Here is a 14900-nt window from a genome sequence, read left to right on the forward strand (position 1 = left end):
TTCACAGTGGGAACGAACTTTGAACCTGGAACTTGTCTGTCCATGAACATGGGATGCTGCCAAGTAGATGTTCATTTGGAAATGATAATAATTATTGGTGCGAAACATCTGATTTCATACCTTGTAAAACAAAGCTTGGAACAGTGGACTGTCATTCACCCAGTGAAATCATCTAAATGACATTGAGAATGGTTTTTAAATTCTTTCAATATGTAGGATCAGTCTTAAAGCTGAAATCTATTTCATCACAGTATGTGTGTGATTAGTAGGTTATGAACCTAAGGCTTAAAGGTTTATGAATTCAACATTCAGCAGAATCTATAAAGAGTAATTTTAAATTTTTAGCTGTATTTTGCAAAGTCCTTTAAAAGCGTCTTTTTAATTGAATTTTAAACCAATAGCAAATGTGATATCCAAGCATCACTTCGGTGCATTTTGAAGTTTTACTTTCAGTGTTTCACCTTTTCACCATGATTGACAACCTGGTGGTTGGGGACATAATAGGAAAATATCACTTGACTTTCTATACTTTCTATGCTATGGGCATCTACACTTGTAATTTAGAATTTCTTCATGATCTGATAGACAGATATTAGATATTGCTACCACCAGCAATAAGAATGTCCTCCTGGCAAAACAGAAATGATCAAGCACAACTGCTTTTCAATTCTACATCCAAACTGTTTCTTAGTTTTGAGAATTTAAAGACAAGGTATTGCTGTTTCTAAGAACAGCACTGTAGGAAAGAGGAAAGTTCTTTCCAGGACAAAGTCAAGACTACAGAGCAAAAACAGACTGTAGAATTCATAGGAGTTTTTATCTTACCTCTAGCTGTTATTTGCAGCCACATGCCAGGAAAAGCCTCCTTTTCCACCTCTCACCATATTTATGTCCCTCTTTTTATTGAAGTATAGTTGAATTACAATGCTGTGTTAATTGCAGGTGTACAGCAAAGTGGTTAAATATATACATGTGTGTATATATATATATATATATATATATATATACTTTTTCAGATTCTTTTCCATTATAGATTATTACATGATATTGAGTATAGTTCTCTGTACTAAGTACATCCCCTAAGTATCTCTTACAATGAAAGTAAAGATGCAATTCTTTCAAGACTTTCAAATAACCTTTTGAAAGTTTTCTAACTTTAGACTAAGTCCCCTTCCCCTGACTTTTGCTAAGAGTCCTAAGGCATTTTATTCCCTCCCCAGATATCACAAAGCTGGCATCTCCTGTGAAAGTGAAAGTGTTAGTCGCCTGGTCATGTCCGATTCTGTGACCCCGTGCACTGTAGCCCACCAGGCTCCTCAGTCCATGGAGTTTTTATCTTCTCCAGGCAAGAATACTGGAGGGGGTTGCCATTTCCTCCTCCAAGGGATCTTCCCGATCCAGGGATTGAACCCAGGTCTCCTGCATTCCAGCAGATTCTTTACCATCTGAGCCACCACCTAAGTAAAAAAAAAATCCTGTAATTTTGATGTGTTAAGAAAACTGATGGGATGGATCCCAGTTTCTGAATGGGAACATTTTCCTCTGTGCTTCCTTTAGAGCAGTTCTTTTAAATAACAATGTCTTTAGTTCAGTTCAGTTCAGTCGCTTAGTCATGTCCGACTCTTTGCGACCCCATGAATCGCAGCACGCCAGGCCTCCCTGTCCATCACCAACTCCCGGAGTTCACTCAGACTCACATCCATCGAGTCAGTGATGCCATCCAGCCATCTCATCCTCTGTCGTCCCCTTCTCCTCCTGCCCCCAATCCCTCCCAGCATCAGTCTTTTCCAATGAGTCAACTCTTCACATGAGGTGGCCAAAGTACTGGAGTTTCGGCTTTAGCATCATTCCTTCCAAAGAAATCCCAGGGCTGATCTCCTTCAGAATGGACTGGTTGGATCTCCTTGCAGTCCAAGGGACTCTCAAGAGTCTTCTCCAACACCACAGTCCAACAGCATCAATTCTTTGGTGCTCAGCTTACTTTTCCCCTAATAATGCTAACAACATTAATTACTACCTATAGAAATAACACACAAAGGGTGAATGGTCCATTCATCAAATCCACCTAATGGGGTTCAAGTTGAGGTACAGATTATACTTTGATGAACTCAGGCATACTCTCTATGTTGACTGCATAGTGACCCAGACCATAGTCTTCAGGAACTGCAATCTTTGGGAAATAAGCCTTATTTCCAACGGTGTGGTTTACATGAGTTAGGAAGGGAGCTGCATGGAAACAGTGGGTACAGATTCTAGAGAGTCCAGTTTGAAGGAGGCTTGCCTGATAATATAAAGAAAGGTCCAGGCAGCTGAGCAGGTGCACATGCAGCTGCTGATCCAGATTTTCTAGAAACACATAAGCTATTAAGCTGTGTGTTTTGTCTATAAAACCTCTTTGTGCCTTTGGTCACTTTGCTGCGAATCATTGCTCCATTTTTGCTTCTGTGAAAGAAATATTAACAGCTATTAACAGTTAGAAAATGTACTTGGGTTTTAAATATATATTTTTTTTCCTTTTCCTTTTTTTTCTTTCCATGTGTCCAGGGAATGAACCAGGCATGGGCACAGAGCAAAAGCCAAACTGGGATAAACAAGGGGTTGTTTTGTCCCTTACTGTTATGAGACAGGTGCCACCAACCAGGTGCCACTCTACCCAGGTCAGGGACATTAAATATATCTTTAGAAAACCTTTTAGTTAATCCTAATCTGTCTTGGCAAGCCTCAAATTGGGAAAAGATCCCCAAGAAACAAAGAAAAATCATTTCTAAATTCCTTGTTGGCAGGGGAATGTATTTTTTTTTTTTTTAATTTGAGGCTGCTATGTGCAGAACTCATAATGATTAAAAATTTCAATAAAAATTAGGATTTAGGAGGAATTATCAACTTAAACCAGTTTGCCCAAGGGATTAAGAATACAGTAGCTTTAGTGGAAGTTAAAAGATTTTAATTAATTTGAGAATACAAACTCAACTCTTACTTCACACACAGTGAATGCAGAATTTATTGGCTATAAAGTTTTTTACTGAGAATTTTTTAGTGCATTTCGTTAAATAAGAATTATAATACTTTTCTTCACTTCTGTTTTTAGAGAAGAGGGTGGGAATACCAAATTGGTTTTGAAACCATTTCATCCAAAGCTGCCTGAAAATGCTCCTCTCTTTCTTTGTTCAGTGATATAAAAGACTTTGACCTCAGATCACTGTGGTCCCAACCAATGACATCAGTCTCAACTCACTGAAGAGAGGCAGTGAAATTATGCTTGTGCTTTGCAAGAAGCAAGATGTCCCAGAGTAGAGAAACAAGCCCTTATTCTGTATAATTTATTCCACATTTAAAAATGTTTGTTCTCTTTTGTAAGCAAGATTGAAGTCCGTATACATAGGAGAATACAAATTGTCTTGGGTTTTATGGGACTAGCTTTTTTTTTTTTTAATGGACCATTTTTAAAGTCTTTATTGAATTTGTTACAATATTCCTTCTGTTTTAACGTTTTGGTCTTTTTTGCCACAAGGCACATGGGATCTTAGCTCCCTGACCCGGGATGAAACCTTCACTGCATGCCTTGGAAGGTGAAGTCTTGACCACTAGGCCACCAGGCAAGTCCCCCATGGGACTATTTCAATAAACTAAGTAGATAGATTAGCACACTCAAGACTTAAAATCTATACCTGTTGACAAACTGGACTTAATCCATCTCTTATTTCTAGGGTGGGGGGGGGGGGAAGAGGGGGCAGAGTAGCATTGCTGAAACATTTCAGAAATAGCAGATCTGGAATTCTTGGTTTGGTCATCGGCAGCATCTTACATATCATTAATTATTGGAATCCCTTTTCCACCTTTACCTTCCCAAGCATCTTATGATGAATATGACTGTTCATATGCCATACAGTCTTCAGGGCTAGTTGATCACAGTGGATAGTTTATGTTAATGCCAGAGATAACTGAGAGTATAAATAAGAAAGGCAAAGCTGTTTAAGTTCCCAAAGATGAGACAATTATTGTGAGATTTCTGTGACTAAATCAGATATTTTATTTGGATAACTGAAGAAAATGCACAGCTGCTATCTGGAGCTTTGAGGCATTCTGTCTTAATGAGGGTCTTGAGACATCTATCGTTTAAAATGTAGGATAAGCATCAGCTTATTCAAAGTGATATTAGCTCCTACCATTTTTAATATTCAGCCATGTATATTATAAGGAGATTGCTGGATAAAATGTAAATGCGTTTTATTAAAATTTATTTAATAAATTTATTAAAAATCAGGGGGTAATAAAAAAATAGGCACATAGCCAGTGCCTTTTAACTCCAGTATTAGTTTTGTTGCATCCTTTAAAAAAATCTTTAATCTTTTCCTTAAAACTTTTAGGAATCAGAGTATGTCTAGCCAATCGATTATTTAGCTTTGAATCTATTACACTCCATGTGGATAAATGAGAACCCTTAAATTAATTCGTTCTCTAAGTTCACTGTTTAAATATCCTTGCAGCAGTTTTCCCCAAATCTCATAAAAAGCATAAGCAGCTAATTCATCTTTTGCCCCTACATTATCCAAAAGGAAACAAAATCATAGACAAAACCAGCTATAGTTGAAAAGGACTTGTTCATTTCATTCATTCATTCATTTACTCATTCATTTATTTTGCCATGAGAGGGTAGAAGTGGGCTGCTGGGGTGGGAAGACTAGTCGTGGGCTTTGTTTTGTTTTGTTTTAACTTGAGCTTATTTGGAAAGCTGCTGTATAAAGTCACTGGCCTTCTTTTGAAGCAGATCTGCCAGTGGATTGAGTGCTGCCAGGACTCAAGAATAAATCCTCTTTTTCTCACCCCCATAATGCTCTAAATCTTCGCACAATACTGACTCTATAACTCCAAATCCCATGCCTTCTTCCTCCTTTCTGTCCCTTTCTAAACATGTTCGGGTTATGAATCATATGCAGACACAGGATCTATTTGACGACTGGGCTGGGTTCCTTGTCACCACCTCACTGAATTGGAATGCAGCCCACAGATTCGCCCCTGCGCTGGCCCCCGAGGTCCCCCCAGGCTGGGCGAGAGTTCATTGATGTGCTGAATATCACAAAGACTTAATTCTGCACTGAAAGGTTAAAAAGAAAGGAAGGGGGAGGGGAAAGTAGAGAGGAATAGAGATGAGGTCTGCAGAGAATGGTTTATTCAGCTAATGAACTTTTGCAGAATGGCTAACAAGGAAGAATTTTTGCTGAAAGAAACTTGGTCATTGATACGACTCCTTTCTTCCTTCTGTTTGCCCTTTCGAGGGAGAGGAACGTTAAGAGATGCTAGGGATTAAAAGATAGAAGGGTACAGAAAGATGTGTTTTATAAAAGCAAAGCAAGATCTCTCACTTTGGCTTCAGTTTATGCTTGTAGGAAGGGAAGCCTCTTGTGGATTCCCCCTTGCAGCCCTTGTCTCATCTAATATTATGCAGCGAGCAACTCCGACCCAATTTAGCCTTGTCAATCCACACACAAGTCAAAGTCAAGGGATTCCCGCAGATTCTCTTGCAACAGACACTGCCTTTGGGGAGAATGACTGAGTAGTCAGTCTTTATGGTAAAACACAGTCTCATTCTCCAAAGGGTATGAATAAGCCAGAGTGATTTCATTGCAAAGAAAAGAAACTGATAAGAAGCATAATGAAAAACAACATTGTCTGTTCCAGCTTTGTTTCTTCCTTGAGAGGAGTTTCCATATACCCTTGGGCTTTTCTAAATTTGTTAATAACCTGAGTTCTAGGCAAGGTGAGAAGAAATCTGTAAATGACACTTTAAAACAAAAATGTTTTCACCTTTATGAAAATAACCTCATGTGCTTGTGCAAAACATATTCATCGTTTCAGTGCCTGCCTGTGACAAATGTTTATATACCTATTATAGGCAATGAGATTAAAAAAAAAACTGGTACTGGGACTAGCAGAACTGAGGTTTTAACAACTTGAGGAAGTAAATTTGATTTGCATGCCATTTACAAATGATTTCTAACACCCCTGACACCAGAGTTATAAAAGTTTAAAAATTGCACGATGGCTTTACAACTTTCCTGTATTTGATTTATGTTCGCACACACTGTAAAAGAGAGAAAGCTGGCACTTCCTCTTCCTTCTTATAACTAAATAATGCATCACACATTAAGTAGGTGAATCTGGTTCTGCTGTTCTTCAGACTTCTGACTTTATTACCCAAGTATTGAGGTTGTAGGGAAAAGGAGAAAAGGCTGTAGATGGGAGAAGAGAGAAAACCTTTTATTCTCCATCTTTTTGTCCTTTAAACTGTACAGGCACAGGTACCATTATGTAGCATCCCAGCTGGACCGTGTTGATGACCTCTGCCTTCAGTTGAGAAGATGGAGAGTAAGTGAACCGGCCAACTAACGTGATTAACACAATATTCTTTAAGGCCTTCTCCCCCTATTTTTTTCATTTTAGCGTTTTAAGGTTTATTTGTCCATTCAACAAATAAGTGCCGACCGTCTATAATGTGTCAGGCATTGTCCTAGACCTTTGGGTAGATGAATAGAAAAAACAGATAAAGATACCAGCCCCTCGGGGTTGATATTCAAACATAGAATCTTTGTCTGAGTCATAGAGCCTGGTTCTGGTTGTTCAGATTTCCCCCCCAGATCTTTTCAATAGTCATAATCCTAGCAAAGACTTTAGCTAATACTAATTTTTATTTACCGTCTGCACTGTGGTTTATGTTTACTCAATGCTGTACTCTCAGAGGTTGGCACACATATGTAAATGAAAGTGAAAGCATTCATTGCTCAGTTGTGTCCAACTCGTTGCAACCCCATGGACCCTAGGCTCCTCTGTCCATGGAATTCTCCAAGCGAGAATACTGGAGTGGGTAGCCATTCCCTTCTCCAGGGGATCTTCCTGACCCAGGGATCAAACCTGGGTCTCCTGCATTGTAGGCAGATTCTTTACTGCCTGAGCCACCGTGTATGCATAATTTCATCCACTGAACATTTCTTCAACCTACATCCATTCCTTTCCTGTTAAACACTTCCCATGGGCAGTGGAATAGAGAAGTGATATTTGAAAGGTGTTTCTAGTCCTTATTCTGTTAACTACCTAACATCAAATAGGGCTTCCCTTGTGGCTCAGCTGGTAAAGAATCCGCCTGCAATGTGGGAGACCTGGGTTCAATCCCTGGGTTGGGAAGATCCCCTGGAGAAGGGAAAGGCTACCCACTCCAGTATTCTGGCCTGTAGAATTCCATGTACTATACAGTCCATGGGGTTGTGAAGAGTCGGACACGACTGAGTGGCTTTCACTTCAAAATCAAATATCCACTCAAGCTAGGTAATACTGTTTTCTTTTCTCCCCTATTTCTTTAGTGTTTTTAGTAAAGGTCAGGGAGATAAATTGACTGCCAATGGTATACAGTTGACAAGAGTCAAATTCAGCCCTTAGACTGTAGAGCTTGGCTGCTTGTTTTATTTACTGTCCCATTCACTTATAAATTCATTTAGTCTTCACCCAATAGATTTTTGGATATTGCAAACTATGTACCAGACCCTGACCATTCGCTATGGAGAGCAAGGATAAACCGAGAGCCATGGCCTCTGGAATTCAGTCTGGTGGGGAACCAAGATGCTTCTTTGCAAACACAGTTCAGGACTTAAGTGTTCTTTCAGCTGGTCTTTGTATTCTTTCGGGACTTTTATGGCAAGTTGTCCCTGCCATCAGAGGAATCCACCAGGAACATATTGATTACAGATTTGAGTTGTCTGGCACGTGTGTGCACACACTGCATGCACACATATACACACTTACACACACGCACCAAGATTTCTTTTCCCCCAACTTTGCTGAGCTATTTTTCCTTCTACTATCTAGCGAGACAATACAGTGATATGCAAGCCTTTCAGAAATCTGACAAGATTCCTGCCCAACTGAATTATTTCATTCTACACTCTGTGTCAGTTCCTGGAAATTAACAATAGAGCGTTTCACATTGGTCTTTGATCCCACCAGCTCAGTCATGGTATTTTTCCAGATGTTTCCTCCTTGGGTTGCTATTACAAAAAGCACAGGCCAAGTTGGCCTGTAGCAGGGCTGAGGTATTTGCTTTTTTGCAAAATGACCTGATCATGTGCTACCCAAGGGTTAGCAGAGGGAGACACCCAGACTTTAACATCTGAATGGTCCCTTGAATTATAAGTGTTTTTTAAGAAAAATACCGTGCCCAGTGTAGAGACAAAAACATTCATTTGTCTTGATTCTAGCAACTTGGTTATATTTTGAAAAAAGTTAACATGCTGTTTTCTTTCAGTTTACTGTACCCCAAACAGTCTAACATTGCCAAGAATCTAAATGCCAATAAGCATGGAAAAAACCCTCAACTGCCAAGAGATTATGCCCTTTAGGTGTTTGGGCAGAGATGAGACAATAATTGGCATTATTATGCCCTTTGTTATGATTTCATAAACAGAAATTTCATAGCACGCTATAGCGCAAATGACAGGAAATGAGCCCACAGCAAAAGGGGCTTGAAGCCTTCACTGTGAAGTTTACTTCATTGCACTAGAAGAACCAGTGACACCAGTGTCCCGAGAGAGTCCATAACAGCAAGAGCAGGGACCTTGGGCTCCCTGCACTCCAGTCAAAACTGACCTTGAAGACATTTTTTTTTTTGCCCCCTTGTGTGGCATATGGGATTTTAGTTTCCCCACCAGGGATCGAACATAGTCCCCTGCATTGGAAGCAAGAGCTTTAACCAATGGACCACCAGGAATCCCTAGGACATTTTTAGATGTACTGAAGCACATGCCCTAAAGTTTAGTATGAAAGAGTGAAAGCAATTTCTTGAAAAATGACAAGAACCAGTCCCTTGATAAGTTCCCACTGAATTTAGTGGCCTAAATTTGACTCTAGAAAGAGTAATGACGATGAATATGTTGTATGAATGTTGACACTTCCATTCTCACAACTGATGCTTATTTCGCTAAGGCTTTCTGATGTGACTTGGGCTAATACGCACACAAAACATTGTTTACTGAGCTTAATTTCTAGGTAGGAAGTACCTTTTTAGGTGCCTATATACCCTATGATCTATCATTCCAGTCCTAGGTATATTTCAGACAGCAATATTTAGCAATATATAGTTATGTGCATGAAAATACATGTATTAGAATGTTCATAGAAGCATCTTTTGTACCAAAGAAAAAAATGGAAACTATCAAAAGACTTATCAACAGTAAAGTGGATAACTTGTAGTATATTCACAATGGCATGCTATGCAGCAATTACAATAAACAAATTACTGTGATGGTCAACCGTATGGATGACACAAACGTCTTACAAACAACGTTGAAGGAAAGAAACCATAACAAAAGAGTCCAAATGTATGATTCCATTCATATCAGTACAAAGTCAGGCAAACCAATCTATTCTGTTTAAAGTTAGGATAATGGTTACCCTTGGGATAGGGTGGTGATTAAAAAGGAGCAGAAGAATGCTTATGAGGTGCCAGTCATATTTTATTTTTTAATCTGAGTAAAGATTGTTGTTTTGTCACTAAGTCAAGGCCAACTCTTTTGCAATCCCATGGAGTATAACCTATGCCAGGGATACTCCAAGGATATCTGTCCATGGGATACCCCAGGCAAGCATACTGCAATGGGTTGCCATTTCCTACTCCAAGGGATCTCCCCAACTCCGGGATTGAAACCACCTCTCCTACATTGGCAGGCAGATTCTTTACCACTGAGCCACCTGGGAAGCCCAAGTAAAGGTTTATGAGGTTATATTGACTTTCTGAAAATTCTTTGATCCATGCCCTTGTGTGTATACTTTTTGATAGGCATGTTAGATTCAATATACTTGTGAAAATGCAAATACTTTTTCACCTAGTAAAGAAAGTAGCAACAGAAAGACTCAGTTCGGACATATGGGTTGGCTAAAAAGTTTCTTGGGGTTTTAACATAGCAGCTTATGGAAAAATCCAAACAAACTTTTTGGCCAAGCCAATACTTAAAAAGAAACATAAATTAGCTCAGAATATGAAGATGGTTGGATGGCCTCACCAATTCGATGGACATGAGTTTGAGCAAGTTCTGAGAGTTGGTGACGGACAGGGAAGCCCGGCATGCTGCAGTCCATGGGGTCACAAAGAGTCAGACATGACTGAGCGACTGAACTGAACTGATGAAGTTTAAATAAAAACTAATTTTGTGACTATTCAAGTCTCATTTTCCTACTTTAAATGGTAGAATATTTTCCTGAGTACACATTAGTGTGGCTATATTTTGTACTTATTACTTGGCTAGCAACTCTTTGAAGAGTTGGCATTAAACACTGTGGAAAATTTTGTGGAATTAAAATGAATAGAAAAAAACATTTTTCCTCCCTAAAATATTCCAAATCTCTTTGATTAGATATTCTCTCTCCCTTCTTTGAAACTCTACAATATTTTGTATTCCTCTTAGTGCTACGTGGACTACCTTGGATGCTCAGTCACTCAGTCGTGTCTGACTCTTTGTGATCCCTATGAACTGTAGCCCACCAGGCTCTTCTGTCCATGGGATTTTCCAGGCAAGAATAGTGGAGTGGGTTGCCATTTCCTTGTATAATACTTAATTTTATAAACCCAAATGTCATTCATCTTTGAATTTCCTATGATATTCTGGAGACAGGCAGTGTGGGAATAAGATTAAACAAATGTGCACCAGTGGCCAACTGCATGGGTTCAAGACCCCTCTCTGTCCCTTATCAATGGTATACATTTGGGTCAACACGGTCTCTCTGTGCTCCTCTCCTTATTTATAAAATGGTGGGGGATATTGTAGCATCTGTTTCCTAGGGTTGTTATAAACATTAAAAGAATTTAGTGCATAAAATTCTGAGAACAGTTCCAGACACACAGTTCAGTCATTCTCAGCTGCTATTTCTGTCAGGGTATTATGATTCCTGTCACGATTCCTAAATGAGAAAAAGGAAAGAACAAAATTCAAAAGATCTAGGAGTAGACCAAGATTCTGTCTGCTAATTCCCAAACACAACTTTCTTTCTCAGCTATTCTGCAAATACAGCGTGTTGATCACTTGTAGCTAAATGTATGCAAACTGTTCTCAGTTAGTCTGGTCATGTACAATTATTAGGTTCTTTTGAGAAATATTGACAGTCTCCTGATTCAGTTACATAGGCTTTTGTTGTTTAGCCGCTAAGTTGTGTCCATTTCTTTTCCACCCCATAAACCGCAGCAGGCCAGGCATCCCTGTCCTTCGCTATCTCCCTGAGTTTGCTCAAACTCCTGTCCATGGTGTCAGTGATGATCCAACTATTTTGTCCTCTGTCATCCCCTTCTCCTCTTGCCCTGAATCTTTCCCAGCATCAGGGTCTTTTCCAGTGAGTCAGCTCTTCTTATCAAGTGGCCAAAGTGTTGGAGCTTCAGCCTCGGCCTTCCAATAAATATTCAGGGTTGATTTCCTTTAGGTTTGACTAGTTTGATCCTTTTGCTGTCCAAGGGACTCTCAAGAGTCTTCTCCAACTCCTCAGTTCAAAAGCATCAATTCTTTGGTGCTCAGTCTTCTTTATGGTCCAACTCTCACATCCGTACATGACTACTGGAAAAACCATAGCTTTGACTATATAGGTCTAACCCTAACCCTAACGCTTCCCGGAGCCAGATGTAGGGTAGGTAAATCAAGAGAGCATGGTAAATCAACTATACGTCAATAAAATAAATAAAATGTTAAAAATTGAATTAGGGTTAGGGTTAGGGTTTGCACTGTCTGGGTTTGTCATGGCTTTTCTGAATAAGTATTAGGTTCTTCTATAGAAATATTGACAGTGTCTCCTGATTCAGTTACGTAGGCTAAACTGTGTTAATAGTCCCAAGAATGCATAATGGTTGAAACGCAATTAAAATTTATTCCTCACTCCCATTATGGTCCAAGTAAATGTTACGTGACAGCTTCCCTAGGATGACTCAAGGACCCAGGCCCCTTTAATGCGGGTACCATTCCCTGAGCCTCAGCTACCCCTGTATCCACCTGACAGAAGGAGGAAAAGAGCCCAGAGGTGCTGCACTGATTTTTTAAAGGCCATGATATGCCTTTAATGGCCCACATTATTACTCTCATATTCCTCTGACTAGACTTCAGCTGATGCCTAGTCAGCTGATGCCCACATCCAACTGAAGGTGGGCTGGCAAACCTTATTGAAGTGTGTGCCCCAGAAGGGGAAACTGAATTTTGCAAACTGGCTATGTTTGCTAGGATTTAGAGGTAGGTAAGGGTTTTAGCGGAGAAGGCGATGGCAATCCACTCCAGTACTCTTGCCTGGAGAATCCCAGGGATGGCGGAGCCTGGTGGGCTACCATCTATGGGGTCGCACAGAGTCGGACACGACTGAAGCGACTTAGCAGCAGCAGCAAAGGTTTTAGCTCTCCACCTGATGGCCCCCCTACAGACATAGCAGCATAATTAGCACAGTTTTTTTTTTTACTAGCACATATATTTACTAGCCATCAGGCCCTTACATGACAGTGCCTTTTCTGTAGTTCATCTGAATCCCAGCTCTCCATCCTTTTAGGTGTTTCTATCACGGCTGATGTGAAGGAATGTATCCCCTTGAAATAAACACAACATTATTCTAGGTGTTAAGTCTAGCCAAGACTTCAGCTAACCTGAGAGATGGATTTGGGCACCCGAAGTGCTGTGAATCCTGCCTGGGTATAGCACTCTTCTGGAATCAAGTCACAGGAGCCAGTTCAGAGAGTATACCCACCATAGCTAAGTAGATTCTTCTAGATTCTTCTACCATGCATACCTAAGAATGAAGACTGTCTCTCTCTTCTAGCCAATCTGAATACCTTGAAGCACCAGTCATTTCACTAACAGAACCCCCACCTCTTACATCCATTTTGTCAATTATAAAACATCCTAAGGTTAGTAGACCATAAAAAAGGCTGAGCACCGAAGAATTGATGCTTTTGAATTGTGGTACTGGAGAGGACTCTCCTTGGACAGCAAGGAGATCAATCAGTCAATTCTAAAGAAAATCAGCCCTGAATACTGATTGGAAGGACTGCAGCTGAAGCTCCAAAACTTTGGCCACCTGATGTGAAGAGCCAACTCATTGTGAAAGACCCTGATGCTGGGGAAGATAGAAGGCAGGAGGAGAAGGGGATGACAGAGGATGAGATGGCTGGATGGCATCACCGACTTGATGGACATGAGTTTGAGTGAACTCCGGGAGTTGGTGATGGACAGGGAGGCCTGGCGTGCTGTGATTCATGGGGTCGCAAAGAGTCGGACTTGACTGAGCGACTGAACTGACTGAACTGAAACATGTACAGCCCATGCAAAAATGTTTATTATAGGCAAGAAAACATTATGAAAAATAAATTTAGCCTTTTATTCAAATATCTCTAAGACATTCACCTGGAAAGGTTTCCCTATAATATACAACTTATTTGTAATTCTTTGATTTAATGTGGAATAAGTGAAATACTGCATGCTGATTGGAAGCCGAGTAGCTGTGCTATGCTGTGGGAAAGTTATTGTCGATTCCTGCCATTGTTTTTTTTTTTTTTTCCTTCAAAGTTTAGTAGGTGCGTCTCACTTCTCTCAGGGCTTCCCTGGTTAGTCAGATGGTAAAGAATCTGCCTGCAAAGCAAGAGACCTGGCTTTGATCCCTGGGTCCAGAAGATCTCCTGGAGAAGGGAATGGCAACCCACTCCAGTATTCTTGCCTGGAGAATTCCATGGACAAAAGAACATGGTTGGCTACACTTAACAACGAACACTTTGACTTTTCACTCTCTAAAACTTTTAACTATTTCTTCCCAGAAGAGAAATACAAGGCATTAAGGCAAATTTATTGGGTTCAAGATCCGTTTGCTTTTCAAAACCCAGAATCAGTAACTGAGTTAAACTTGGTGCCCAAAGAAGAGAATGAGTGATCGCAGCTCAGTTCTTCATATACATTGAAGCATGATTATGAAACATGAAGTTAATCAGCATTGTGGATTAAGATAAAGGAAGACTTTCCTTTGCTGAGTCAAAAGAGTGTCATGCTATTATTACTATTCACAGCAACTGGTTTGTGTGAACTAGGGTTTTCAGTCTTAACCCAGTTAAAAACCAAGGAGAGGAATGGATTGAATGGTGCAGCAGATTTGCAGGTAGCATCATCTTCCTGTGTTACAGACTGGAATGAACTTACAAACAGGCAGGCACACTCATCACGTTAAATCTTACCTGGTGTTTGTTCTTGCCTTTTGTATTTTGTGATGGGCTTCTCAGTTGGCTCAGCAGTAAAGAATCTAACTGCCAAATCAGGAGCCAAAGGAGATGCAGGTTCGATTCCTGGGTCAGGAAGATCATCTAGAGGAGGAAATGGCCACCCATTCCACTGTTCTTGCTTGGGAAATCTCGTGCACAGAGGAGCCTGGTGTGCCACAGTCCATGGGGTCACAAAGAGTTGGACACAACTGAGAGACTGAGCATGCATGCATGCACATTTTGTGATACTTTTCTGTGTTAAGTATTAATGTAGCATTGTATGTGATAAGTTTATGTTTTTATTTTTGTTATATTTACATACTAATAGAATCATAATGTCATCTAAAAATAGATTCGTGGGGCAACAATGATTTCCTGATTCAGTAACCTTCAGAAAAGAAGGAAGTGAAGAAAATGTTAACATTCTCCTGAGACTTTGCTCTCGGAAAACATCCCAAAGCCACTATGCGCTGATTGATCATCCCAGCGGGGTGTCCTCTGAGTGGTTTTGTACAAAATACTTGAGTTTAGGTTATGCTACATGGAGCCACACCTCCTTGAGATGTGGGAAGTGTCTGTTTGTGAATGTTATTCATCCTTTTTTTTTCCCCCAGATATAGGAGAATTCTTATCTTTCAGGATGATTTTTTTG

General features: G+C 40.1%; 1 protein-coding gene and 1 non-coding gene across 3 annotated transcripts in view; one reads left to right on the forward strand and one right to left on the reverse strand.

The window, feature by feature from the left end:
* The window catches only part of LHFPL6 (LHFPL tetraspan subfamily member 6), a 234106-nt gene that overhangs the window by 151647 nt on the left and 67559 nt on the right, over positions 1–14900 (forward strand). The window lies entirely within an intron of this gene.
* Positions 2533–2667, reverse strand: LOC139186320 (small nucleolar RNA SNORA48). The gene has a single exon (XR_011569911.1). It is a non-coding gene; the product is annotated as a small nucleolar RNA SNORA48 (small nucleolar RNA).

This window comes from Bos indicus, chromosome 12 (genome assembly GCF_029378745.1).
Source record: "Bos indicus isolate NIAB-ARS_2022 breed Sahiwal x Tharparkar chromosome 12, NIAB-ARS_B.indTharparkar_mat_pri_1.0, whole genome shotgun sequence".
Lineage (NCBI taxonomy): Eukaryota > Metazoa > Chordata > Mammalia > Artiodactyla > Bovidae > Bos > Bos indicus.